Source organism: Ornithorhynchus anatinus, chromosome 2 (assembly GCF_004115215.2).
Source record: "Ornithorhynchus anatinus isolate Pmale09 chromosome 2, mOrnAna1.pri.v4, whole genome shotgun sequence".
Taxonomy (NCBI): domain Eukaryota; kingdom Metazoa; phylum Chordata; class Mammalia; order Monotremata; family Ornithorhynchidae; genus Ornithorhynchus; species Ornithorhynchus anatinus.
In genome coordinates, this window is record NC_041729.1 from 164,823,708 (window position 1) to 164,851,295 (window position 27,588).

The window sequence follows — 27,588 nt, forward strand, 5'->3', positions numbered from 1 at the left end:
AGAATTTGAATGTTTTTTAAAAGAGTTATTTCCCATCCCATGCCCTGGTGTTCCAGCACTGCAGTTGAGACAGGAGGTGCTGAAATGTTGAAAGAAGGATTGTTCTCACACTATTTTCAGCTTCAGCAAAACCAGAAATCTCACATGGAGTTCCTGTTCTCAAAGGATTCCTATCCAGTGCTGCAGATTCAGGAGAGTCTAAATCGGGGGTGTTTATCCAAAAATCTTTAACATATTATTTTTAAAGCTTGAAAAATGAAACGAAAGTGATTCTGTCTCTGCCCAAAAGTTAGATGTTCCTGACACATCTCTTTAGAAATAAGCTTCTCCTCTCTTCCTCTTCTCCTTTCTCCTCTTTTTCCTCTCTTTGCTACATCACTCCAACTTCTCCTTTCTCCCACTTCATCTAGTTATAATAATGTGGTCTTTGTTAAGCTTTTACTATGTGTCAAGCACTGAACTAAGCAGTGGAGTAGATAGAAGATAATCAGGTCCCACTTGGTGTTCACAATCTAAGTAGGAGGGCGACTAGGTATTGAATTCCCATTTTGCAGATGAGGGAACTGAGGCATGGAGGAGTGAAGTGAGTTGACCAACATCATCAGAGGGTAGACAAATGGAAGATCGAGGATTAGAACCCAGGTCCTTTGAGTCCCAGGCTAGACCATGCTGCTTCTCCCCTCTCCCTGAACTTCTTCTCTCTCTCTCCCTCCTCTTCTCTCTCCTCCTCCTTTGTCCCCCTCCTCCTTTTTCCTTTCCTTTTTCCCTGTCTTCCTCTGCATCTCTGCCCCCCTTCTCCTTCTCTCTCCCTCTTTCTCTTTCTCCCCCCCCCCCTATCTCCTCTTAACTTTTATTTTTATCATTGCTACCATGTGCCATTCTGAGTCCAACTCAATCAAAAGTCTATTAAGGGAACAGGACAATGTGGTTTCTGAAGCTTTTTATGAAGCACAAAATGTGGGTGACAGAGAACTTAACTGCACACACATGAAAAGGGGCAGCTATAGGAAAAAAAGTAAAATAAACTTCATGTAAAATCCTTCTCGGGTAGTAAATTCAGGGTGGTGCCTGGAAAACATCTTGTAAATAGATTGAAATCACTTTCTCCTGCATTATTTTCCATGGGGACGGGAGAAAATTCCAGATGTATGTTTTGTTTTTTGTGTTTTCTTTTCGGGAAAAAGACTAAAGAAAGCATAAGCTAGAGAAGCAGTAGTGTGATTCTCAAGGGAGATTTCTTTTCATACCTTGGAGTCAGGATCTGGAAACATCTGCTCAGTTGACCTTTTGATCTAATACCAGTTGTGCCTCAGTTTCCCCAGATGTAAAATGCGTGTTAAATGTTTGCTCTCCCCCCTCCTTAGACTATGAACCTCTTGTGACTTGAACCTTCCCCATCGTAGAGTACCGTGCTTGACACATAGAAAGCGCTTAACAAATTTCACTAGTGTGATCATTATCGTCATTATTATCATTATTTTCAGTCATTATATTCCTATCTGATCATTTTATTACCGTGGCTATTATTAATAGTAATAACAGCAAGTCAAACATATTCATCTTTCCTCATTCGCTGAGGTTAAACCGCTTAGTCCGTGAATAAATGTGAGGTTTTGAGTCCTTCTTGAAGTCTAAAGCATACGTAGGCATCCCCTTTGGGTTCTTTGGGGGTTTTATTTGTATTTTGAATGAAAGAGGGCAAGCATTTTTCAGAGTTAATCAATCTCTCATCACGTAAATGGCCCACTGTCGATGTGAATAAAATGAAATTCCACCATGAATGTTTCAGTTGAATTCCTTCTTGAGTAGAAAAGAAATAAAAACACGTGTCTGCACACACTGCTACATTTGCACCAACAGGAGGAGTTTCTCGGGTCTGTCTCCTAGTTCCCCTGTTCGCCTTTAAATCTCAGATCAAACTATTCTTTGGCTTTGGCAAGAGTCGATGGAATATTTGGTCTTCAGAGCAAAGCCCATTAAAAATTACCCTAAATGATGGACTCGTTCTGAGGTAGTGAAAGGAAATTCAACTACTCTATCCCTTCAAAGTCCTCCATCCCCTTGCCGCCCCCCTCACCTTACCTCCCTTCTCTCTTTCTCCTGCCCACCTCACACGCTCCGCTCCTCTGCCGCTCACCTCTCACCGTCCCCCGTTCACGCCTATCCCGCCGTCGACCCCTGACCCACGTCCTCCCGCTGTCATGAAAAGCCCTCCCACCTCACCTCCGCCAAACTCACTCTCTTCCCCTCTTCAAAGCCCTACTGAGAGCTCACCTCCTCCAGGAGGCCTTCCCAGACTGAGCTCCCCCCTTTTCCCTCTGCTCCCCCTCCACCCACTGCTCCTCTCCCTCCCTCCTTCCCCTCCCCTCGGCGCTGTGCTCATTTGTATATATTATTTGTTACCCTATTTTATTTCGTTAACGAGGTGTACATCCCCTCATTCTACTCATACTGATAACGTCTTGTTTTTGTTTCGTTCTGTTTTGCTCTGCCGTCTGTCTCCCCCAGTTAGACTGCGAGGGAGCCCGTCATCGGGCAGGGATTGTCTCTATCTGTTGCCAAATTATGCATTCCAAGTGCTTAGTACAGTGCTCTGCTCATAGTAAGTGCTCAATAAATACTATTGAATGAATGAATGAATTCTCCCCAAATAGCAGTTCTTTTTGTTTTCTTTTTTATTTTCTGGTGCCATGTTGTAGTTTCAAGTTACCAGCCTATATTCAGTTATTTAGCTGTGGTAGTCAATCATATTTCTTGAGTGCATACTGTGTGCGGAGCACTGTACTCAGCACTTGGGAGTGTATAATTAAGCAATAACAGACACATTCCCTTTCCTAATGAGCTTACAATTTAGAAGGTTGGGGGAGACAGACATTAATATAAGTAAATGAATGACAGATATGGACATAAGTGGTGTGAGGCTGGGAAGGAGGTTAAATAAAGGGAGCAGGTCAGGGTGACGCAGACGGGAGGGGGAGAAAAGGATAGAAGGGCTTAGTCAGGGAAGGCATCTTGGAGGAGATGGGCTTTGAATGGGGGAAGAGTCATTGTCTGTCCGTTATGAGGATGGAGGACGTTCCAGTCCGGAGGTAGGATGTGGGCTAGGCGAGACAGGCGAGACGGAGGCGCAGCGTTACAAGAGCGGAGTGTGCGGGCTGGATTGTAGTAGGAGAGTAGCAAGGCGACGTAGGAAGGGGCAAGGTGACGGACGGCTTTAAAGCCGACGGTGAGCGGTTTCTGCTTGGTGCAGAGGTGGATGGGCAACCACTGGAGTTTTCTGAGAAGTGGAGAAACGTGTCCCGAACGTTTTTGAAGAAAGATGATCCGGGCCGCAGAGCCAAGTAGCGACTGTTGTGGGGAGAAACAGGAGGCTGGGAGTTCAGCAAGGAGACTGGTACAGTAATCAGGGCAGGATAGGAGAAGTGACTGGATTAACGGGATAGCGGTTTGGAGGGCAGGAAAAGTGAAGATTTTAGCGATGGTGTGAGGGTCGAACCGATGGGATTTATGGTAGTTACAAAGCGCTTACCATTTGCCAAGCTCCGTGCCCAGCGCTGGACAGATGCCTGATAATCGGATCAGGCACGGTTCCTGTTCCCCATTGGGCTCGTAGTCAAAAAGAGGACGGTGTGGCCTAATGGAGAGGGCCCGGGCCCGGGAGTCAGAAGGACGTGGGTTCTAATCCTAGCTCCACCACTTGTCCGCTGTATGACCTTGGGCAAGTCACTTCACTCTTCAGTGCCTCAGTTTCCTCATCTGTTCAGATACTTGTTCTCCCTCCTACATAGACTGTGAGCCTCACGTGGGATCTGATCACCTAGTATCTACCCCGATACTTAGTACAGTGCTTGGCCTATAGTAAGTGCCGTCTCCCACTCCCTTCTGCGTCATCCTGACTCGTTCCCTCTGCTCTTCCCCACTCTCCCGGCCCCGCGGCACTTATGTATATATCTGTCCTTTCATTTATTTGTATTGATGTCTGCCTCCCCCCTTCTGGACTGTGAGCTCACTGTGGGCAGAGATTGTCACTGTTTATTGTTGTATTGTACTTTTCCAAGCACTTAATACAGTGTTCAGCACACAGTAAGCATTTAATAAATTCAATCGAATGAATAAATGAATACCACTTAGCATTATTAGCAGTAGCAGTAGTTGTATTGTCATTGTTATCATTATTATTTAACCAGTCAGGTATGGAAATGAGGCTAGATCTCAGAAGGCTTCAGTCCATCGGTAATGCTTATTGAGTGCCTTCTTTGAGAGAAGCGATGCCTTAAGCTTTTGACAGAACACAACAGGGTAAGAAACCGTGATCCCTGCCCTCAAGGGCCTGGGATTTTGGTTTCGTGCCTGTACAATGATGATAATGACAATATTTGGTAAGCGCTTAATGTGCACCAAGCTTTGGGGTAGATGCAAGATAATCACGTTGGACACTGTCCCGGTCCCACGTGGGGCTCACAGTCTTCATCCCCATTTTACAGAAAAGGTTTATGAAGGCCCAGAGAAGTGACGGGACTTGCCCAATTCACAGAGCCTAGATTAGAACCCAGGTCCTTCTGACCTCCAGGCTCTATCCACTAGGCCACACTGGAACTATCCCACTATATCAGAATAAATCTTGCGTTGTTTCTGACTGTAGGCTTTACACTTCCTATGGAACTAAAGAGGAAATGTTTGAAGATGCTCTGTAGCCTTCTCTGAGTGCAGAAGGAGAATCTGCTAATTCCGCACCATTTTTACATGTTCTTAGATTAGGGCCCCCTCTCAGGATCGCATCTGGAGGGTTTCCAGTCGTCTACCAGTCTCGACTTCGGGAGGGAGAGTGAAGCAGAGGCCTGCCCGTTCCATTCCTAGCTTGGCCAGTGGCTAGCGAGTGGCAGGCCATCTGCTACAAGTCGAAACTCATCCGTGCTGGGCCGCAGCGGCACGGGAGAGAGTCGAGGGCGGAGATTCAAGTTGACTGTGAGGAAGAAGGCAGCGGTAAAAAAATTCCTGATTTTTACCAAGAAAACTCTACAGATACACTACCAGAACAATGCAGATGGAGGTGGGGCGTTCTGGGAGAGATGCGTCCACGGCGTTGCCGTGGGTTGGAGATGACTCGACAGCATAGGATGAGATGAGATTAGGGCAGCCTGGACATAAAGAGACAGAGGTGTGGCCTTTGGAACGAATCTATGGTTGAGGTGTGTTTGGGCTTTCCTACAACTGACTAGATTATGGGCATCCTTGGGTGCGCATAGTTTATCATCCTCCACCCGGCTGAAGGGATTCAGTCATGCCACGGCCTAACAGAAAGACCCCGGGCCTGAGAGTCACGGGGCTCGGGTTCTAATCCCAGCTCTACCCCTTGCCTGCTGTGTGGCCTCGGATGTCACTTCACTTCTCTGGGCCTCAGTCACCTCATCTGTCAAATGGGGATTGAGACTGTGAACCCCAAGCGGGACAGGGATTGTGTCCAACCCAATTTATATTTATCCACCCAAGTGCTTAGTTAAGTGCATGGCCCATAGAGCGTAACAAATATCAAATTAAAATGGGGATTCCATACCTGTCTCCCTCCTACTTAGACTGTGAGCTCCACGGAGGACTCGAATGCCCTATCTACCTCAGCTTCTGTACAGTGCTTGGCCCATTGTAAGGGTTTAACAAATAGTACGGTTATCACCCCTCTAGACTAAAAGCTCTTTGGCAAGGAACACGTCTACCAACTCTGTTATATTGTACTCTCCCAAGTACTTAGTGCAGTGCTCTGCGCACGGTAAATGGCTTTGTGGAAAGAGCTCGGGCTTGGGAGTCAGACAACATAGGTAATAATCCCAGCTCTGCCACGTGTCTGCAGTGTGACCTTGGGCAAGCCACTTAACTTCTCTGTGCCTCAATTATCTCATCTGTAAAAAGGGGATTAAGACTGAGGCCCAGCTGGGATAATCTGATTACTTTCTATCTACCCCAGTGCTTAGAACAGTGCTCTGCACATAATAAGTACCTAACGAATATCATTATTGTTATCATTATTAATAATAACACTGATCGAGTGGCACCATTATGAACCGTGTCCTCTGATCCGCTCCTCTAAATGGGACCTGTTGGATGAGGAGATCTGCCAATCTCCCGCTGCACTGAAATCAGAATAGGGCACCGAGACCAAGAGAGATTCAAAAGGGATGTGCTGGAGTTTCAGATTTCTCTCGCTTTGCTTTCAGCTAATGGACTTAGCTCTCGTACGTCTGCTGAATTACTCTGTCTGTCACCCAGATTCCTGGAAACAATTTACCTCACTGCTTTTAGAGAAGAGTAGTCCTCGTGGAAAGACCAGAGGGTTGACCCAGAATGAATCAAAATATTTAAGACCACCAACTCCGTCCATCCCACCCCATCCTGCAATATGCCTTTTACAAGACCAAGAACTAGGTAGAGAGTCTCAAAATACGAAGCAAGTGTGTTTTGCCACTCCTTTACATTCCCCTCAAATTGTACCCAGGATCAGATATAGCTAATTTGGAGAAATCCAGTATTTACTCTCCACCTGTACTCATCCTCCACACCCTGTTACTTAAATACGGACTCATATAGGCATCACTTTATTGTTCTTCTTAATTACATATAACTTATTTTTCTGGCTACCCTGCTACATTATCAACAACTTGATACTGGAGGTTATGTCTACTAACTGCGTTGTACTTTCCCACTGTTTAGTGCAGTCCTCTGCACCCAGTAGTTGCTGAATAAGTACTCTTGATTGCTGGACATATAAATGAGTTCTAATCCTGGCTCCCCCACTTATCTGCTGTATGACCTTGGGCAAGTCTAGACTGTGAGCCCGTTGTGGGCAGGGATTCTCTCTATTTGTTGCTGAATTGTACTTTCCAAGTGCTTAGTACAGTTCTCTACACACAGTAAGTGCTCGAGAAATACGACTGAATGAATGAAAGATAAATACGATTGAGCGAGTTACCTTCATCTGTAAAACGGAGATTGAGGCGGTGAGTCCCACGTGGGACAGGGCCTGAGTCCAACCCAATCTGCTTGTATCCACTCCAGAACTTAGTACAGTGTCTGGCATACAGTAAGAGCTTAACATATACCATTAATATTGTTATTAAATGATGAACTATCGTGAATGTAGCCCCCACCCCTTACACAGGTAGAAACCCCCCTCCCTTACTGGTAATTTATTTTTGTATCTGTCTCCCACATCTAGTGTGTAAGCTCACTGAGGGCAGTCACAATGAGTGCTCAGTACAGACTAAGTAGATTGTTAGCTCCTCGAGGGTGAGGAGTGTTTCTACTAACTATTGTATTCATCCAAGCTCTCAGTACAGTGCTCTGTACAGAGAAGACTGTAAGCTCTTTAAGGACAAGGATCAGATCTGCTAATTTTATCATGCCTTTCCAAGTGCTTAGGACAGTGTTTTGCATAAGCAAGCACGCTTTAAATCCTCGATCGATTTGACTGGTTGAGACATCCTGTTGGGCCGATCAAAACTTGTCGGGAGGATTTACCATTCCCAGGTCTATCGGATCATTTGGTCCGGGGGCTCTTCGAAAACTTTTGGAGGTCTTCTAAACGTTTGAGTTCCCCCGTCGCTCATTGACATGGCATAACGGCTAGAGCACGGGCCTGGGCGTCAGCAGGTCGTGGGTTCTAATCCCGGCTCCTTCACTTCTCTGCTGGGTGACCTTGAGCAAGTACTTCACTTCTCTGGGCCTCATCTGTAAAATGGGGATTAAGACTATGAGCCCCACGTGGGACAGGGACAGTGTACAACCTGATTTGCTTGTATCCGCACCAGCTCTTAGTAGAGTGCTTGGCAGACAGTAAGTGTTTAGCAAGTACCACAATTATGATAATGATTATTATCATCATTTTAATCTCAAATCGAGACTGGGAGCCCCATGTGGGACAGGGACTGTGTCCAACTGATTTCCTTGTAACCACCGCAGCGCTTAGAACAGTGCCCGGCACACAGTAAGCCCTGAACAAATACCACAATTATTTCTGCTCAGGGCTCCTCTCCACTGGACAGAAGGACACCATTTAAAACCTATTGACGCTTGCCTTCTGTCCTCTTCATCCTCTGCTCGATATTCTTGCCGCGAGCTCGATTTAGCTTACCGGAAGAGCCAACGAGAGAGAGCCCGGCGCCTAGGTGAAATCTAAGAGGCGAGGAGGCTGAAAGGCAACGTTTAGGCCTCGAGCGTGACACCGTATTAACCTCCGTAATGGACGTATGTAATAAAGTGACGTGTAAATGGAGCACAAGGGGGGAGACGACACTCTGTCTGGAAAAGGATGAAACGAGTCGGGGGAATACTGGGCTATTATAGCAGTTTGCAAACCTTGGATAAACTCAGTCAGCGGTTGGATAATTGGTTATTCAATCCCGACCCTTGTTCACAGCTCAAAGCCAGGAGCGCTGAGCCCCGTTGCCAATTGGAGTGAATGTAGTGAGTGTCCGAGGCTAGAGCTCAACGTTGGAGCCGTCCTTTTCCTGTGGGCCAGCTTCCACCGTGTCTGGGGCCGGCGCAGTGACAGTAGCTCTTTTGTTGTGAGGTGGGCTGGTTCTCCCCTCCCTCGCGGAATGTCTAACAGCTACACAAATAGAAGGAAACCCTGAAAAGGGGACTCACCGTTGCCTTTTGCGTCCCGACTGAGTCTTGGAGGTGATGGCTCTTCCCGCTTGTGGGGCGCGCCTTTGGATTTTGGAAGATGGAAGAGGGCAAAGTCAGCTGTCGAGGGGAGAGCTGGGTTTCTAAGCTTGTTGTCTCTAGACTGTCAGCTCGCTGTGGGCAGAGAACGGGAACACTGCTGTGCTCAAAGGAAGCGCTCAATAAATACAACTAAATGCCTACGTTGAAGATGAGAAGAGCGATCTAACGTCGTTCCTGGAGTCGATCGATCGGTCAGTGGTGTTTATTGAGTGCTCACTGTGTGAGGAGTGCTGTACTAAGCGCTGTTCTGAGCGATTCCCCTTTACTTGTTCCTCCCTTTCTCTGTGGAAATTCAAGCCCAAACACAGTCCCATCTTTGCCAGTTGCCCCCTCTTGGACCGAGGGAGAGAACTTTTCTATAACCCTGTGGTCCATTTTTTTTTCCTTTTTTTTCCTTTTGCTCCCTGCTTAAAGTCCCCTTTCTTTAGCCAAAACCTCTGGTTCCTGGCCCGGAGACATTTATGCATTTGGCTCGACTAACAGCTCCCCGTTTCTATTCTAGTCAAATTGTAGAAATAAATCAGGAAAGGTTTGGATTTGGGAAGGCAAAGTAATGAATATCCCACGTGATGCCACGGCCCCGATTCACAGAGGAGTCTTGACCAACTTTGCAAGGATCATCTGCTGAGGGTTGTTCAGTCACAGAGCGGCAATTCCCATCTGCAATTTATAAAGCTCTCTTGTGGTTTCCACATGTCCAGTGGACCACCCTTCAGAGAAATGTGTTCTTTAGAGATCTCAATTACAAAACATTTGTCTAAATTTTCAAAAAAAAAAAGGCAGACTTCATTTATTCGATCATTTATTAAGCACTTACCGTGTGCAGAGCACTGTACTAATCGCTTGGGAGAGCACAGTGGTATAATAAACAGACACATTCCCTGTCCACATTGAGCTTACAGTCTACAGGGGGAGACAGACATTAAGAGAAACAATTCTTGATAAAAGCCCCAACAACTGTGTTTCTGACTCACCCGAGAGTGAGAACCAGATGACACGCAAATCTGTGAAGCGTTCCAGGTTTTTCAATCATGCACACAAGGATTATTTATTTCTATTAATGTCTAGACCCCCTCCCACCAGATTGTAAGCTCGTTGTTGGCGGAGAATGTATCTGTTTATTGGTGTACTGTACTCTCCCCAACGCTTGGTAAAGTGCTCTGCACACAGTAAGTGCTCAATAAATACGGTTGAATTGAATTGAATTGACTAGGTTACAATGGTCGATCTGTTTGGCTTTTCAATTTTTTCTTTTCCAAAGCTTGTAGAAAATGACCCAGAGTGGTCGATTTAATGCCCGGATGCAATTCAATCAAGGCATTCTGCTAAGGTCAGAGCACATAAGAACCCCACCACCTCTTGACTGAATTACAGCCTGGATAATTCAGGACTTTGTTGCCATTTATGGGGGCGACTCGAAGGAAGATGGGAAATCTCTTGGGGGTGAGGAAGGAATCCTGAAAATGTTGAACCATGATGTCACTGAGGAGGATTATTTGGAAGGAAGAAAAGGGACTGAGAGAGATGTGCCCGAGGAGAACCTGACTGTCAAAGGAAGAAGGGACCTATTGTCTTAGGATGGAAAATTAATCATTTGGAAAGGAGCTGGTTATTGTGCGGCAAACAGAGAAAGAGTGTTGAACTTGTAATACATGAGAAGTAACACTCCAGCTGAGGACTTTAATGGAAAATACACCCTGCCATCTCATTATAAGCGTATCCTTAGGAGTCAAATGTTATCAGTATTAGCAAGAAGGTGGTCTTATGAAAAAATTGATTAATCGGGCTTAATGTATTTGAGCCTTAATAAGAGTATTGTATGGGGTGGTAAGTAACACAGTCCCGGATAATAGACTCTTAGGATTGGATGATTTATAAGGATTGTGATTTGCACTGTTTCTCTGCGTAGGACTTAACGTCCTGTTGGGAAAATAGCAACACTTAATGGGCCAGAGAGGAACACGGAATCAGAACCTCAGCCCCTATTAACCCCCGGAAAATATAACTCAATATAACTTAATCCTCCAAATATTCATTTGAGTTTACATGACGATACTGCGTGGTATGCAGAGATAATGTCCAGATGTCTCCCCTCATTCCGTGTTTCTAATTTAGTGAATTGTAGGTGTCCAACAGGAGAAGAATGAATGCTTGAGATGCCTCATTAATTTCATGGAGCGAAGAGTCTAGTGGCTTAAAGGATTTTGGAGTCTCCCCATAGAGAATTACCCCAATGGGATTCAAATAGGACAGAAGAAACTTTTTCTGGTCTTTTATTTATTTATTTTTTCGTGCTGCGAAACCTCGCCGATCATCAGGTTTTTCGGGCATCTTTTCATGTCACAACTACAGCGGTAAAGCTGAAATATATCTATGTCTATATGAAAATGAGGGTTTCAATTCAGCTCCAATTACCTCTTGAAAAAAAGGTGCCTTCTGACCTTGATACGGTTCAGATTGGCACTGAAGCAATCCATCGATCAATCAAAGATAATTACTGAGTTTTTCTTGTGTTCAGAGCAGTGTAACAGCATCTGGGAGAATACAACAGGACAGAGTATGTGGCCATGTTCCCAAGCGCTTAGTACAGTGTTCTGCATACAGTAAGCGCTCAATAAATACAACTGAATGAATGTTCCCTGTCCACTAGGAGCTCACAGTCTGGAATGAGATATCCACTTCCTGAGAAACTGAGCTTCAGTTCATTCATTCATTCAGTTGTATTTAGTGAGCACTTACTGTGCGGAAAGCACTGTATTAAAGCCCTTGGGAGGGTATAATAATAATAATAGTAATGTTGGTATTTGTTAAGCGCTTACTATGTGCCGAGCACTGCTCTAAGCACTGGGGTAGATACAGGGTAATCAGGTTGTCCCATGTGAGGCTCACAGTTAATCCCCATTTTACAGATGACGTCACTGAGGCACAGAGAAGTTAAGTGACTTGCCCACAGTCACACAGCTGAAAAGTGGCAGAGCCGGTATTCGAACCCGTGACGTCTGACTCCGAAGCCCGGGCTCTTTCCACTGAGCCCCGCTGCTTCTGTCAGCTGAACGCTATTCACGGGATGAAAAAAGAGGGCTAGATGGATGAATCCTCCTTAATTATCAATATATCAAATCGTATTTTTTAATAATAATAATAATAATTGTGGTATTTTTTAAGCTGACCGTGTGCTTAGCACTGTACTTAGGGCTGGGGGGGAAATACAAGCAATTCGGGTTGGACACAGTCCCTGTCCTACACTGGGCTCACGGTCTTGATTCCCATTTTACAGATGAGGTAACTGGGGCACAGAGAAGTGAAGTGACTTGCCCAAGGTCACACAGCAGACCAGGGGTGAAGCCGGGACTAGAACCTATGACTTTCTGACTCCTAAATCCATTCTCCATCCACTAGGTCACGTTGAGCACTTACAGCGTGCAGAGCACTGCACGAAGGGGTTGGGAGAGCACGATATAACAATATAGACGTAGTGAGCGCTCAGTAAATACTATTGAATGAATATAGCAGTGGGGGGACACAAGGAGACACACTCCGTGCCTTCGAGGAGCTTCCGGTTGCTCGTCCTCTAGGCTATAAGTTGGCTATGGTCCGGGAAGGTGTCTGCCAATTCTGCTGTAGTTTACTTTTTCAGTACACGTACTAAATGCCCCATAAATAGCACCGGTGGATTTAGCGTGATGGGTACTGGGGTAATGATAATGGCGGTACTTGTTGAGCGCTGACTAGGTGCCAGGCACGGTACTGGGTACGAGCAAATCAAATTGGACACCATCTCTACCCGTCATGGGGCCCAAGGTCTAAATCGCACAGAGAAGTGAGGTGACTTGCCCAAGGTCACACATGGGCTTTGGAGTCAGGACTCATGAGTTCGAATCCCGGCTCTGCCGCTCGGCGGCTGTGTGACTGTGGGCAAGTCACTTAACTTCTCTGTGCCTCAGTTCCCTCATCCGTAAAATGGGGATTAAGACCGCGAGCCCCACGTGGGACGACCTGATTCCCCTGTGTCTCCCCCAGCGCTTAGAACGGTGCTCGGCACATAGTAAGCGCTTAACAAATACCAAGTGGTGGAGTGCACCGAGTTTAAACCTTTGATTCTGTCTCACCTCGACCCCAGTTATTTGAGGTGGTCGTTTACTGCTAGTTTGCTTCAGTTTAGTTCCCCTTCATGCCAGAACACCTCATCTTTCATTCCGCAAGATCGCCTTGGCCGATTTAAACCCGATTCTCTTTTCAAAGCCCCACCCGTTCCACGGATCCTCTCGTATTAGAGACTCACGAGAGAGGTCGATTCTGGCCAGGCTTGGCCGAACCGAGCAGGTGTGGATCGGAGGAATGTTTGTTTGAGTTTTTCAGGGGAGCATAGCATGAAAAATCTGCCTCTCCCCCTCTAAATTGGGTCCGTCTTCGGGTGGCATTCAGCTCTCCCCGCCCTGTATTCCCGTGCATTATTTTTCTCCACATTCGTTAGATCTGAAGAACGTCTGCGTGGCTGGGGTTCGGTGGCTATTTTTAACACTTCAGTAAGAGCAACGGAACTCGAAGCCGTGGTACGGTGTCAAAACCCATGCCGATGATTTTCAAGGCAGGGGCTGCAGTTTGTTTTTGTTTTTTCTCCCTTCCCCTCGGAGCATCCTCCCCAGGAACGAGTCATTCGTTGTCCTGGCTTTTTCACAGCGGAAAACGTCTGGAATAATGAGTCTACTATCCCAGTCGGCCCCTTTTCGGATCCGCCGTGTTCCCCGTAACGCTATTCCACACTTCCACCCCAGTTCCCGAGCGCACAGAATTTGCCCTCGGCGTCTCCCGGGCCGCTCTGGAATCGTTCTTTTCCCTCCCTGGTGAGGGGGTGCATGTGTGCGTTTGTGTGAATTTGTGAGTTGTCACTTGCGTGCTCATTTCTGCCGTCCAGGGCTGGGTCTCAGTGGAGTCACGGCAGAACTTCTGAGACATGGACAGGGAGCGTGTCTATCAACTCTATAAAGCTGTACTCCCCCCCCCCCAGCGCTTAGTACAGTGCTCCGCACACAGTAAGTGCTTAAACAATGCAACTGACTGAAAAGCAGCACGGCTTAGTGGAAAGATCACGGATTTGGGAGTCAGAGGAAGTGGGTTCTGATCCCTGTTCCGACACCCGTCCGCTGTGTGACCTTGGGCAAGCCACTTGAACTTCTCTGTGCCTCAGTTGCCTCATCTGTAAAATGGGGGTTAAGAAGGTGAGCCCTGTGTGGGACAACCTGATCACCTTGTATCTGCCCCAGTGCTTAGAATACTGCTCGGCACCTAGTAAGCACAGCGTGGCTCAGTGGAAAGAGCACGGGCTTTGGAGTCAGAGGTCTTGAGTTCGAATCCCAGTTCTGCCACTTGTCAGCTGTGTGACTGTGGGCAAGTCACTTAACTTCTCTGGGCCTCAGTTACCTCATCTGGAAAATGGGGATTAAGACTGTGAGCCCCACGTGGGACAACCTGATTCCCCTATGTCTACCCCAGCGCTTAGAACAGTGCTCTGCACACAGTAAGCGCTTAACAAATGCCAACATTATTATTATTACCATACTTATCATTATTATTATTATTGTTATTGACTGATGGATCTATTGATTGATTAGTAGGAAATAAATTCAAAAGACTCAGGTGAATTATACTTTCCAAGCTCTTAAGTACAGTGCTCGGCACACAGTAAGCGCTCGATAGATACGATGGACTGAACGAGTGAATAAACCTCCAATTTCTCCCCTGGATTAGGATGTGTGAACTTGGGCCAGTCATTTAGCCTATCTGGGCCTTAGTTTCCTTCTCTGTAATATGCAGTAGGTAGAATCTGAGCCCTGCGAGGGACAAGAATGACAGCATCTGATCTCGTGGCCCTGCATCTTCTTCAGGACTCAATACTCACTAGGCGTCCAATACGTGCTATGATCGACAGGTCTACGTGATTCTGTTCATTCATTCAGTCATATTTATCGGGCACTTGCTGTGAGCAAATCGCTGTACTAAGCTGTAAACCGGTTGTTGGGTACGGATTGTCTCTCTTTGTTGCCGCATTGTACTATCCAGGTGCTTACTACAGTGCTCTGCACGGAGTAAGAGCTCAGTAAAGCAGCGTGGCTCAGTGGAAAGAGCCAGTGCTTCGGAGTCAGAGGTCGTGGGTTCGACTCCCGGCTCTGCCACTTGTCAGCTGTGTGCCTGTGGGCGAGTCACTTCACTTCTCTGTGCCTCGGTGACCTCATCTGTAAAATGGGGATTAACTGTGAGCCTCGGGTGGGACAACCTGATTACCCTGTATCTAGGCCAGCGCTCAGAACAGTGCTCTGCACACAGTAAGCGCTTAACAAATACCAACATTATTAAATACAGTTGAATGAATGCAGTTTTCTTGGGGAAAACCTGGAATTGGTTTACCCTCGCCTCCTTCCGCGCTGTAACCGCGAGTCTCCGCCGTGGACTCTCTCCCAGGCCGCCGCCGCCCAGCACGGGGATGTTTTGCCTTGTAGCCGACGGCCCCGCCACTCGCCAGCCACCGGGCGAGCTAGGAATGGAACGGACGGGCCTCGGCTTCACTCTCCCTCCCATAGCCGAGACTGGTAGAGGACTGGAACGCTCCAGGGGCGAACCGGAGAGGGAATTAAGCAAGCGGAAGAGTACAGGATAACCACAAACAGACACATTCCTGCCCACAGTGTAGAGCAAGAGGCAGACATTAATATGAATAAATAATTGAATAAATATGTAAATACATAGATGAATGCATAGATTAATAAATAAATAAATCACAAGTATATACATACGTGCTACGAGGCTGGGAGGGAGGATGAATGAGGGAGCAAGTAAGAGCGGCCCAGAATGGAGTGGAAGAAGAGGAGAGAAGGGCTCAGTCGGGGAGGGCTTCTTGGTGGAGAGGTGCATGCACGTATCATCATTCCACATAGCGTCTGGTAACCATTAAAAATGTTGGGGGGGTTTTTGTGTGATGCTAGACTGTTGAGGAAAATAATACTAAAAAGCCTCGAGAGTTCATCGTGCCATCTGATGGGAGAGGGTTTGTTGTTTTTTCCCTACTTGAGTGGATGTTGCATAATCAGTCCAACGGTTAAAATATTATCGTGTGTCAGCATGCTGAAACTGTAGCTCTCGAAAAATCAAATCTCCAGGATTTAACAAACAAACATCTCTTCCTTCTTAAGTCCGTCGTCTCTCAAATTGGTTCTTTGAAGAAGTAAAAGACTCTCGGGTTTGGGTTCTTTCCACTAAGCCACCCTGCTTCGCCATATGTAGTTCATATGTGGTTGCAATGTTTCTGTCATTCCTGGAGCTTTGGAGATTGTTGGTAAATTCTGTGGAGATGTTTGTTAAGTTCTGTGGCCTTTGTGGGGGTTTTTTGTTCTCTTTGTTTTGTTTTGTTATTTTAACCCCCAAAATAAAATACCTCCTTGCTTCTTTTAGCTCCTGGAAAAATATGCCCGTCCCCCCGTTTTGAAAAGGTCAAGAGTGGGGCTCTGAAGCCTAATCTCTCCCTGTGGACTGGGAGCTCGTCGCGGGCGGAGAATGTTGTGTTGTTGTTATGTTGTCCTCCCCCAAAGCCTTGGTACAGTGCTTTGCACAACGTGCTCGATAACGCACTTCCGTTGGCATTCAGTGACATCCCGTGTTTCCACAGAAAGGAAAAAGTAAAAAGCTTGAGGAAAGTATTTGAACACTTCATCTCAGGACGATAGAGCATAAAGTTTGAGGCTCCTATTTGTGTTTTACCTTTTCTTTGTTTAAACAACTCTGCGAAGGAGTCGACGCTAAATTCATTTCTTTCTTGAACGTTCTCTTTGTCACTGAGATAAATGTTGCACTGGAGCCCAAACTGGCCTAAATTGTTATCTCTGGTGTGAGCCTCACCCAAAGATAGTGGCATTGTCACGCATTCTTGCTGTCATGAAGTTACTCGATCAACTATATCTATTCATCCAGTCGTATTTATTGAGCGCTTGCTGCGTGCCGAGCGCTGTATTATTTGAGCCAGTACAAAAGAATAGAATAGGTAGGCACAATTTCTGCCCTCGAGGAGCAACGTGGCTTGGTGGAAAGAGCACTGGCTTGCGAGTTAGAGGACAGGGGTTGCAGCGTGGCTCAGTGGAAAGAGCCCCGGCTTCAGAGTCAGAGCTCGTGGGTTCGAATCCAGCTCTGCCACTCGTCAGCTGTGTGACTGTGGGCAAGTCACTTCACTTCTCTGGGCCTCAGTTACCTCATCTGTCAAATGCGGATTAACCGTGAGCCTCCCGTGGGACAACCTGATGACCCTGTATCTACCCCAGCGCTTAGAACGGTGCTCTGCACATAGTAAGCGTTTGACGAATACCAACATTATTGTTGTTATCATTATTATTACCTGTCTGCTGTATGACCTTGGGCAAGCCATTTAATTTATCCGTGTCTCCGTTATCTCATCTGTAAAGTGGGGATTAAGACTGTGAGTCCCACTTGGGACAATGGGACAACCTGATTACCTCATACCTACCCCAGTGCTTAGAACCATGCTTGACACATACTAACACGTACCATTATTATTATTATTATTATTATTATTATCCTATAGCATTGTACCTACCCCAGCGTTTAGTACAGTGCTCAACATAGAGTAAGAACTTAACCAATACCCCAATTATTGAGAGGCAGCATGGCTTAATAATAATAATAATAATAATGTTGGTATTTGTTAAGCGCTTACTATGTGCAGAGCACTGTTCTAAGCGCTGGGGTAGACACAGGGGAAGCAGGTTGTCCCACGTGGGGCTCACAGTCTTAATCCCCATTTTACAGATGAGGTAACTGAGGCACAGAGAAGTGAAGTGACTTGCCCAAGGTCACACAGCTGACAAGTGTTGGAGCCGGGATTCGAACCTATGACTCCCAAGCCCAGGCTCTTTCCACTGAGCCATGCTGGCTTCATGGATAGAACACGGGTCCGGGAGTCAGAAGGACCTGGGTTCCAATCCCGGCTCCACCACCCGTCTACTGTGTGACCTTGGGCAAGACACTTAATTTCTCTGTGCATACTTTATCTGTAAAATGGAGTTTAAGATTTTGAGCCCCAGGTAGGACATGGACTGGGCCCAAACTTAGTATGTTGTATCTATCTCAGCACTTAGCACAGTGCCTGGCACACAGTGAGTGCTTAACAACTACCATTAAAAAAAAATGTTGAGTCTCTTGCAAATCGACTCTCGGGTAGTCTGGCATTTCTGTGCCTAACCTATTGTTGGACAGTGTTCTTTCTCAACTGACCTAGTCCTGGTATCTTACAAACTTTATGGAGAGTCAGGATGTTTTCAAAGTCTCCCCCGATTAGACTGTAAACGCGTCAAAGGGCAGGGACTGTCTCTGTTACCGATTTGAACATTCCAAGCGCTTAGTTCAGTGCTCTGCACATAGTAAGCGCTCAATAAATACTATTGAATGAACTTGGGAAAGCATATGACAAAATCCCCTTGACTCTATTTATCGCCATCGTTCTCGTCCGTCCGTCTCCCCCGATTAGACCGTGCGCCCGTCAAACGACAGGGACCGTCTCTATCTGTTGCCGGCTTGTTCATTCCAAGCGCTTAGTACAGTGCTCTGCACATAGTAAGCGCTCAATAAATACTATTGAATGAATGAATGAATGAAAATCAGTGGATACTATCCCTGGCTAAAAGAAGCTTACCGTCCACAGGGGGAGATGGACATTAAAGTAGATTTGGCATAAGGAAAATAGTACATAAGCATTGGGGGGTGGAGTAAGTGTCAAAGTGAACTGATCAGTTCATATCTGCCCCAGAGCTCAGTACACCACCTAGCACATAGTAAACACTTAATAAATGCCATTATCCCCTCCCCATCTCCTGGGAAGCAGCGAGGCCTAGTAGATAGAGCACAGACCTAGGACTCAGTGGGAAGTAGATTCTGATCCCCGCTCCGCCACTTGCCTACTGTGTGACCTTGGACGAGTCGCTTCACTTCTCTGTGTCTCAGTTACCTCGTGCGGATTAAGACCGTGAGTGCCTGTGGGACACAGATTCTGTCGAATCTGATTAACTCGCATCTACCCCAGAGCTTAGAACAGGGCCTGGCATATAATAAGTGCTTAATAAACACCATAAAAAATAATAAAAAATAAAGAAATTCCACACGTGCACCTTATCGGTGTTCAGAGCCGCTCGGCTGGGCCAAATACTCACTGGGAAATGGGTCACCTCAGAACAGGTTCGGCAAGTTGGAAGGGAAATTAAGAACTCCATTGTCTCTGTCCTTTTCCCTCTGCTCTTTTACTCTACTCGGCTTAGCTGGAGATAAATCGAGGGAAAAAGAATGATTCACGTTTGTGGCTTTCGGGATACACTTAGTCCTGCCATAATGCCCGTTTCATTCTGAGATTTGAATGCGGTCAGGGAATTAGAGGATGTTTATGGGACAGCACGAGCCTGTTTTGGGATATGGCCTAGTGGAAAGAGCAGGTCTGTTGGAGTTGGGAGGTGGAGTTTCCAGTCGGACTGCTCTCGGCCCGCTGTGTCACGTCGGACAAATCTCTCAGCCGCTCTGGCCTCTGGCTTCCTCGTCTGTAAAATGGCTCGTCTCTAGACTGAAAGCTCTTTGTGGTCAGGGAATGTGTCTGCTTACCGTTGAATTGTACTCTCCCAAGTGCCTAGTACAGAGCTCCGCACACGGTAATTATTGGTCTTTCTTAAGCGCTTCCTATATGCCAAGCACTGTTCTAAGCCCTGGGGTAGATACCAAGTAATCGGGTCGTCCCACGGTCTTCATCCCCATTTTCCGGATGAGGCAACCGAGGCCGAGAGAGGTTAAGTGGCTCGGCCAGGTCACACAGCAGACAGGTGGCGGAGCCGGGATTAGAACCCACATCCTCTGACTCCCCAAACCGTGCTCCTTCCACTAAACCACGCTGAATATGATTGAATGATAGTGTCTACCTCTCTCAACATCCCGGCGACCATTGACATGAAAGCAGTGTAAAACATAAAAGCAGTATGCCATTAGATTGTTAGCTCCATGCGGGCAGATGATGTGTTTCTTGCTCCAATTATAATAATAATAATAATTTTGGTAACTGTTAAGCACTTACTATGTGCAGAGCACCGTTCTAAGCGCTGGGGGAGATACAGGGTCATCGGGTTGTCCCACGGGAGGCTCGCCGTTAATCCCCATTTGACAGATGAGGTGACTGAGGCCCAGAGAAGTGAAGTGACTGGCCCACAGTCACACAGCTGACAAGTGGCAGAGCTGGGATTCGAATTCATGACCTCTGACTCCCAAGCCCGGGCTCTTTCCTCTAAGCCACTCTGCTTATGGCATTTGTTAATCACTTACTATGTGCTGGTGCTGTGTTAAGCACTGGGCTGGATACAAACAAATCAGGTTGGACACAGTCCCTGTGCCACGTGGGGCTCCCCCTTTTACAAATGGGATAGCTGAGTTCTAGAGAAATGAAGTGACTTGCCCAAGGTCACGCAGCAGACCAGGGGCGGAGTTGGGATTCGAACCCATGACCTTGTGATTTTCAGGCCCGCGCTCTATCCGCTACGCCAAACTGCTTCCCTCAGATATACCCTAGAGTTTATTACGTTGAACCCATCGTTTGACCTCCTTGATAAACCTGTGCAAATGCCGTGATTATGTTCTCCAAGGAAAGCTGGATGCTTTTCAGATATTTGTTATACCTTCCCAACAGACCCGTGCTGAAGTCATCAACCACAGACTACCCAATCTTCAGAGAGATCGTCCACTTGCATGTCCCACTTTCTCTAACTGCTTCCAGAGAAGCAGTGTGACTCAGTGGAAAGAGTATGGGCTTGGGAGCCGGAGGACCTGGGTTCGAATGCCGCCGCTGCCACTTGTCAGCTGTGTGATTGTGGGCAAGTCAGTTCATTTCTCTGGGCCTCAGTTTCCTCATCTGGAAAATGGGGATTAAGACTGTGACCTCATGTGGGACGACCTGATTATCGCGTATCTCCCCCAGCGCTTAGAACAGTGCTCTGCACATAATAAGCGCTTAACAAATACCAACATTATCATTATTATTAATTTGGTGGAAAGAGAGTCTGGCTGATCATCTACTACAGCCCAGTCCACACACTCCACTCCTCTCACACTAACCTACTTTCTGTACCTCAGATTATTCTATCCCGCTGCCAACCCCTTGCCCATAATAATAATTATTATGGCCTTTGTTAAGCACTTCAAAGGGGCCAGGCACTGTATTAAGCGCCGGGATGGACAAGCAAATCAGGCTGGGCACAGGCCCTGCCTCACGTGGGGCTCACAGTCTCAATCTCCATTTTACAAGTGAAGTAACGGAAGCCTAGAGAAGTGAAGTGACTCGTCCAAGGTCACACGGCAGACAAGTGGCGGAGCCGGGATTAGAACCCACGACCTTCGGACTCCCAGGCCGATGCGCTATCCACTGTACCAGGCTGCTCCATTTCCCGGCTTTGGCACTCTCTTTCCGTCTGCTCGAGTCCACCGTCTTTCCCACCATCAATCGATCAATTGTTGCCGAATTGTACATTCCAAGCGCTTAGTACAGTGCTCTGCACACAGTAAGCGCTCAGTGCATAGGGAGGGGGGCTGCCTCAATTTCCCCAAGAGGTGCGGGGGAGGGTCGGGTGGTCCCTGAGAGCCTTGTGTCGCCCCTCCCCTTTCAGACGTGTTCCCCCTTGATCTTCGCCTCTTCGGGTGCTTGGGAGTCAAAGGTCATGGGTTCAAATCCCGGCACTGCCACTTATCAGCTCCGTGACCGTGGGCAAGTCACTTAACTTCTCTGTGCCTCAGTTCCCTCATCTGTAAAATGGGAATTAACTTGAGCCTCACGCGGGACGACCTGATTACCCTGTACCTACCCCAGCGCTTAGAACAGTGCTCGGCACTTAGTAAACGCTTAACAAATACCAACATTATTGAGAAGCAACGTGGCTCAGTGGAAAGAGCCCAGGCTTGGGAGTCCGATGTCATGGGTTCGAATCCCGGCTCTGCCACTTGTCAGCCGTGTGACTGTGGGCAAGTCACCTCACTTCTCTGGGCCTCAATGACCTCATCTGGAAAATGGGGATTAAGACTGTGAGCCCCACGTGGGACAACCTGATTACGCTGTATCTCCCCCAGTGCTTAGAACAGTGCTCTGCGTGTAGTAAGCGCTTAACAAATACCAACATCATTATTATTATTAATTATGATCGAATGAATGAATCTGTTGTATTTAGTGAGCGTTTCATGTGCGCAGAGCACCGTCCTAAACGTTTATCTTTTCACGGTATTTGTTAAGGACCTTATTATGTGCCAGGCACTGGTCGAAGCCCTGGGTTAGATGGAAGACGATCAGTTTAGACGCAGTCCCTTGTCCCACATGGGGCTCAGAATCTCTTTTAAAAAGAGATTTTCTTTGGGGTTGTCCATTTTAAGGGATGATGAGATTTTGCAGCGATCACAACCCTCCATTCGGTGGAGGTCACGAGTTCCAACACGTGAGAATCAAATACCGTTTTAGATCGAAACTGCGGGCAGAGAACGTCTCCCGGCTCTGTTGTACCGTGCGCTCTGAAACACTCAGTACAGCGTTCCGCACGCGATAAGCTCTCGATAAATACCACTGGCTGATCTTATGTTCTCATCTAGAGCTCTCTGAAGCGATACGCTCCAAAATCCGTGGAAGGTTAGAAGGGAAAACGAAGCGAACAATTTGTTCAGTCGGATGGAATATTTTAGTGGAGCAGGCTTCGTTCAAATCTTGAAATACTATTTGGAGCGTATCAGAAGATGACGTTTGTCTTCATTTTTATTTCACGTGAAGTTTGCGGTTCACAGAAAATATCATTTGTGTTGTATCTGACTCTCTTCAACTGCTCACCTACCCGCTCTTCAGAATTCTCGATACGTCTTATGAATCGTGTTAGTTTCCATTGTTCATATCATTTCTGACATCTGGCAAACTGAGATTGTGATTTGTTTTCACATATGTTGTGATAGAGAAGGCTCAGGATGTGGGGTTGTTTAGCATCCGGCGAATGTGCTTTAATTCTCACTTCCAATGGTAAAACATTCTGTCATATTTTTAAGAATATTGTAAATCTTGTCCTAATATATTTCCTAGCGGGGTTTTCGTTTCCGTGTCTGCCCGTCTTTTACCTTTCCCCAACTCACTGAGAGATCTCTAAAACTTCAACTCGTATCAGTGACCTTTAATTCATTCCCTACAAGTAAGCGACGTGGTCCGGTGGATAGATCCCAGGTCTGTGAATCCGAAGGACCTGGGTTCTAATCCTGCCTCCGACAGTCGCCTGCTGTGTGATCTTGGGCAGGTCACTTCACTTCTCTGTGCCTCGGTTCTTTCATCTGTAAAATGGGGATTAAGACTGTGAGCCCCATGTGGGGCTGGGACTGTGTCCAATCTGATTTGCTCGTATCCACCCCAGTGCTTAGAACGGTGCCTGGAACATAGTAAGTGCTCAACAAATACCACAGTTATGATCATTATCAGCCATTTAGACAAGAAAGATTTTGAATGGGTGGCCGAGGAGAGCTGATGGATCGATTGATACGTTAAATGTATCAAATTTATCCAAAGGGCTCATTATTTAAGTTTCTTAAGAGAAGGAAGTTACTCATGTCTGGAGAGGACAACCCAGATGTGCCTTTTTAAGTATGATTTATTGTCATGGACAGATCTTGGGAGAATAGTCTTTTTCCCCTTAAAGCATTTAATGTCGTTGTCCCCCCTATCTCACCTCCTTCATTCCATTCAGTCGGTCATATTTACTGAACGCTTACTGCGTGCAAATCACAGTACTAAGTGCTTGGGAGAGGACAATTCAACCGCAAACAGATACAGTTCCTGCCCCCAAGGAGCTCACGGTCTAGAGGGGGAGAAAATGGGGTTTAAGATTGTGAGCCCGACGTGGGACGACCTGATTGCCCTGTATCTACCCCAGCGCTTGGAACAGTGCTTGGCACATAGTAAGCGCTTAACAACTACAATCATCGTCATTATTATAAATGCCTGTGTATATATATATACATACATAAGTGCTGAGCGGCTGGAAGGGAGGATAAATGAAGGGAGCAAATCAGGGCGACGCGGAAGGGAGTGAGAGAAAAGGAGAGGAGGGCTCAGTCAGGGAAGGCTTCTTGGAGGAGATGGGCCTTGGATAAAGATTTCCTACTACAGCCCAGCCCGCTCACTTTGCTCCTCGAATGCCAACCTACTCAGTGAACCACAATCTCGTCCATGTCGCCGTTTACCCCTCGCTCACACTCTCCCTCTCTATATCTGGGGCCTGGACCGCCTGGACCCCTCCCTCTCTATACCTGACCGACAATCACTCTCCCCAACTTCAAAGCCTTATTAAAATCCCACCTCCTCCAAGAGGCCTTCCCCAACTAAGCTCTCCTTTCCTTTTTCCTCTCTCCCTTCTGTCTTGCCCGTGCACTCAGATTTGCACCCTGTACTCACCCCTCCCTCAGCCCAACGGCGCTTAGATTCGTTTCTGTAATTGATTTTCTCACATTAATGTCTGCCTCCCCCTCGATTCCGTACGGTCACTGTGGTCAGGGAATTTGTCTAACCACTGGGTTATATTGCACTATTCCAAATGCTGAGGACAGTAAATGCTTAAGAAATGTGATTCATCGATTAATTTCTTCTACAAGTGCCACGATGCAAATCTAGTAGGAGGAGGAGTGGAAAACTAGCGGTATTTATTGACGTCTCTCAGGTTTTCACCTGGAGAGTCTCCAGTCCTTTGCCAGTCTCGGCTACGAGAGGGAGGCTGAAGCAGAGGCCTGTCCATCCCATTCCTAGCTCGGCCAGCGGCTAGCGAGCGGCCGGCCATCAAAACTCCCCCGTGCTGGGCCGGCGGCCCCGGAGAGAGTCCAGGGCGGAGACTCAAGTTGTCTGCAAGGAAGGCGTCAGTGGTCGAACACTTCCATATTTTTCCCAAGGAAACTCTGTCGATCCGCTACCGGAACAATTGCAGATGGAGGTGGGGCCTTCTGGGAGAGATGTGTCCGGGGAGTCTCGGTGGGTCGGAGATGACTCCGCAGCATAAGACAAGACAGTAATAATAATAATGATGTTGGTATTTGTTAAGCGCTTACTATGTGCAGAGCACTGTTCTGAGCGCTGGGGTAGACACAGGGGAATCGGGTTGTCCCACGTGAGGCTCACACTTAATCCCCATTTGACAGATGAGGGAACTGAGGCACAGAGAAGTTAAGTGACTTGCCCGCAGTCGCACAGCTGACAGGTGGCAGAGCTGGGATTCGAACCCATGACCTCTGCCTCCCAAGCCCGTGCTCTTTCCACCGAGCCACGCTGACAGTACATACGGAGTGCTAGGGAAATACAAAAGCAACACGTGTGGCCAAGTGGGAAAAGGACAGGTCTGGGAGTCAGAGAGGTTCTAGGCCCAGTTCTAACACTTGCTTGTTGTGTGAACTTAAGCAAGTCAGTTGACTTTTCTGTGCCTCAGTTTCCTCACCCGTAAAATATGGGTTAGATACTTGTCTCCCTCGCACTTAGACTGGGAGTCCCATGTGGGACAGGGACTGGATCCGATTTGATCGACTTATATCTACCCCAGCGCTTAGAACAGCTCTTGATGCATAGCAAGTGCATAACAACTATGATCGCGATAATAATGATTTTTTATATAGCAGTAATAATAATGTGACGTATTCCCTATCTGGCGGAGCGATTAGAGCACGGGTCTGGGTGTCAGAAGGTCACAGCTTCTAATCCTCGCTTCACCCCTCATCTGCTGCGTGACCTTGGGCAAATCACTTAACTTCTTAGTGCCTCGTTTACCTAATCTATACAATGGGGATTGAGACTGTGAGCCTCACAGTGGCTCACCTTTGGGACTGTGACCAACCCGATTTGCTGGTATCCACCCCAGTGCTTGATACAGTGTCTGGCCCATAGTAAACACTTAATAAATATGATGATCCTTATCATTCCGATGATGATTATTACTATCTACAAGGACTTACGTGGAATGGAGGAATGAAGCCTAAATGCATTCGCAGAGTAATCGGATGAACAATCGAACATGCAATTGAATAAGCGGTGGGAGGTGTACCCTGATGTAGATGACGGGTAGGGCTGGTGTCTTCTGAATGGCCATGGCCCTTTCTACTCCACCAGACCCCCCCCTCCCTATTCTTATTGCTCTCCCCTACTTCAAACCCTAATTGAAGGCATGCTCTCTCCAAGAGGCCTTCCCTGACTAAGCCCTCCTCTCCTCTTTTCCCACTCCCTTCTGGCCACCCTGACTTGCTCCATTTAACCATCCTTTATTCGTCTTTCGACGAGAAACAGCACGGCCTGGGAGTACGGGCCTGGGATTCGGAAGGTCCTGGGTTTTAATCCCGGCTCCACCCATGTTCCGCTGTGTGACCTCGAGCAAGTCGCTTAACTTCTCTGTGCCTCAGTTCCCTCATCTGTAAAATGGGGATGAGAACTGGGAGCCCCATGTGGGAGAGGGACTGTGTCCAACCTGATTAGCTTTAGCTTTATCTACCCTAGCATTTAGAACAGTGCTTGACACCTAGTAAACCCTTATCAAATACCATTATTATTATTAGCGTTATCCCCTTTCTCAGCCCCCCAGAACTTATGTCCATATCTGCCTCCCTCTCTAGACTGTAAGCTTGCTGCGGGCAGGGAGTGTGTCAGTTGTATTTTTATATTGTGCAATCCCAGGTTCTCAGTGCAATAGTAAGCGCTCAGTAAATACAGATGACCGACTGACTGATGACCGATCCGTATTAACGTCTGTCTCCTCCTGTAGACCGTAAGCTCCCTGTGGGAAGGGTCCACGCCTACTGACTCTGTCATATTGTAGTCTCCCAGACGCTTAGTACGTTAGTACAGTGTTCTGCACAATGTCGGCTTTCAACAAGCACCGTTAATTGATTGATTGATCAATGAATGGTATTAATGGAACACCTTCTATGTGAAGAGAGCTGTACTAAGCCCGCGAGAGAATGCAATAGAATCAGTAGACATGATCCCTGCCCTTGAAGAAGCTACAGTTTATCAGGTGTCTCATCTCTGCTCCACCTCTTGTCTGCTGTGACCTTGGGCAAGTCACTTCACTTCTCTGGGACTCATTTAACCTCACATTTGCATACATCTATAATTCTATTTATTTATATTGACGCTATTGAGGCCTCTCTACTCGTTTTGTTTTGTTGTCTGTCTCCCCCCTAATAGACCGGGAGCCCATTGTTGGGTAGGGATCGTCTCTATTTGTTGCCAAATTGTACTTCCCAAGCACTTAGTACAGTGCTCTGCACACAGTAAGCGCTCAATAAATACGGCTGAATGAAGGAATGAATGAATCTGGGAAATGGGGCTTGAGAACGTGACCCTGACATGGGACCTGTTTCTTTTGTTAATGAGGTGTACATTTCCCGATTCTATTTATCAGGATAATGTTGTCTTGTTTTTGTTTCGTTTTGTTTCGCTCTGCCATCTATCTCCCCTTAGACTGTGAGCCCGTCACTGGGCAGTGATGGTCTCTATCTGTTGCCGAATTGTACATTCCAAGCGCCTAGTAGAGTGCTCTGCACATAGTGAGCGCTCAATAAATGCTATTGAATGAATGAATGAATGAATAAAATGCCTGTTGTGATAATAATAATAAATAATATATAATATAATAATGATAGTGATGGCATTTGTTTAGCGCTTGCTATGTGTCAAGCACTGTTCTAAGCGCGAGGGAGGATACAAGGTGATCAGGTTGTCCCACGTGGAGCTCAGTCTTAATGCCCATTTGAGAGAAGCAGTGTGGCTCAGTGGAAAGAATCCGGGCTTGGGAGTCAGAG

The 27,588-nt window shown here is 46.9% G+C and overlaps 1 protein-coding gene and 1 non-coding gene across 5 annotated transcripts in view; both read left to right on the forward strand.

Annotated features, from left to right (window-relative positions):
• The window catches only part of SOX5 (SRY-box transcription factor 5), a 490,387-nt gene that overhangs the window by 215,862 nt on the left and 246,937 nt on the right, over positions 1-27,588 (forward strand). The window lies entirely within an intron of this gene.
• On the forward strand, positions 4,762-4,899 carry LOC114809441. Its single transcript, XR_003757225.1, has one exon. It is a non-coding gene; the product is annotated as a small nucleolar RNA SNORA7 (small nucleolar RNA).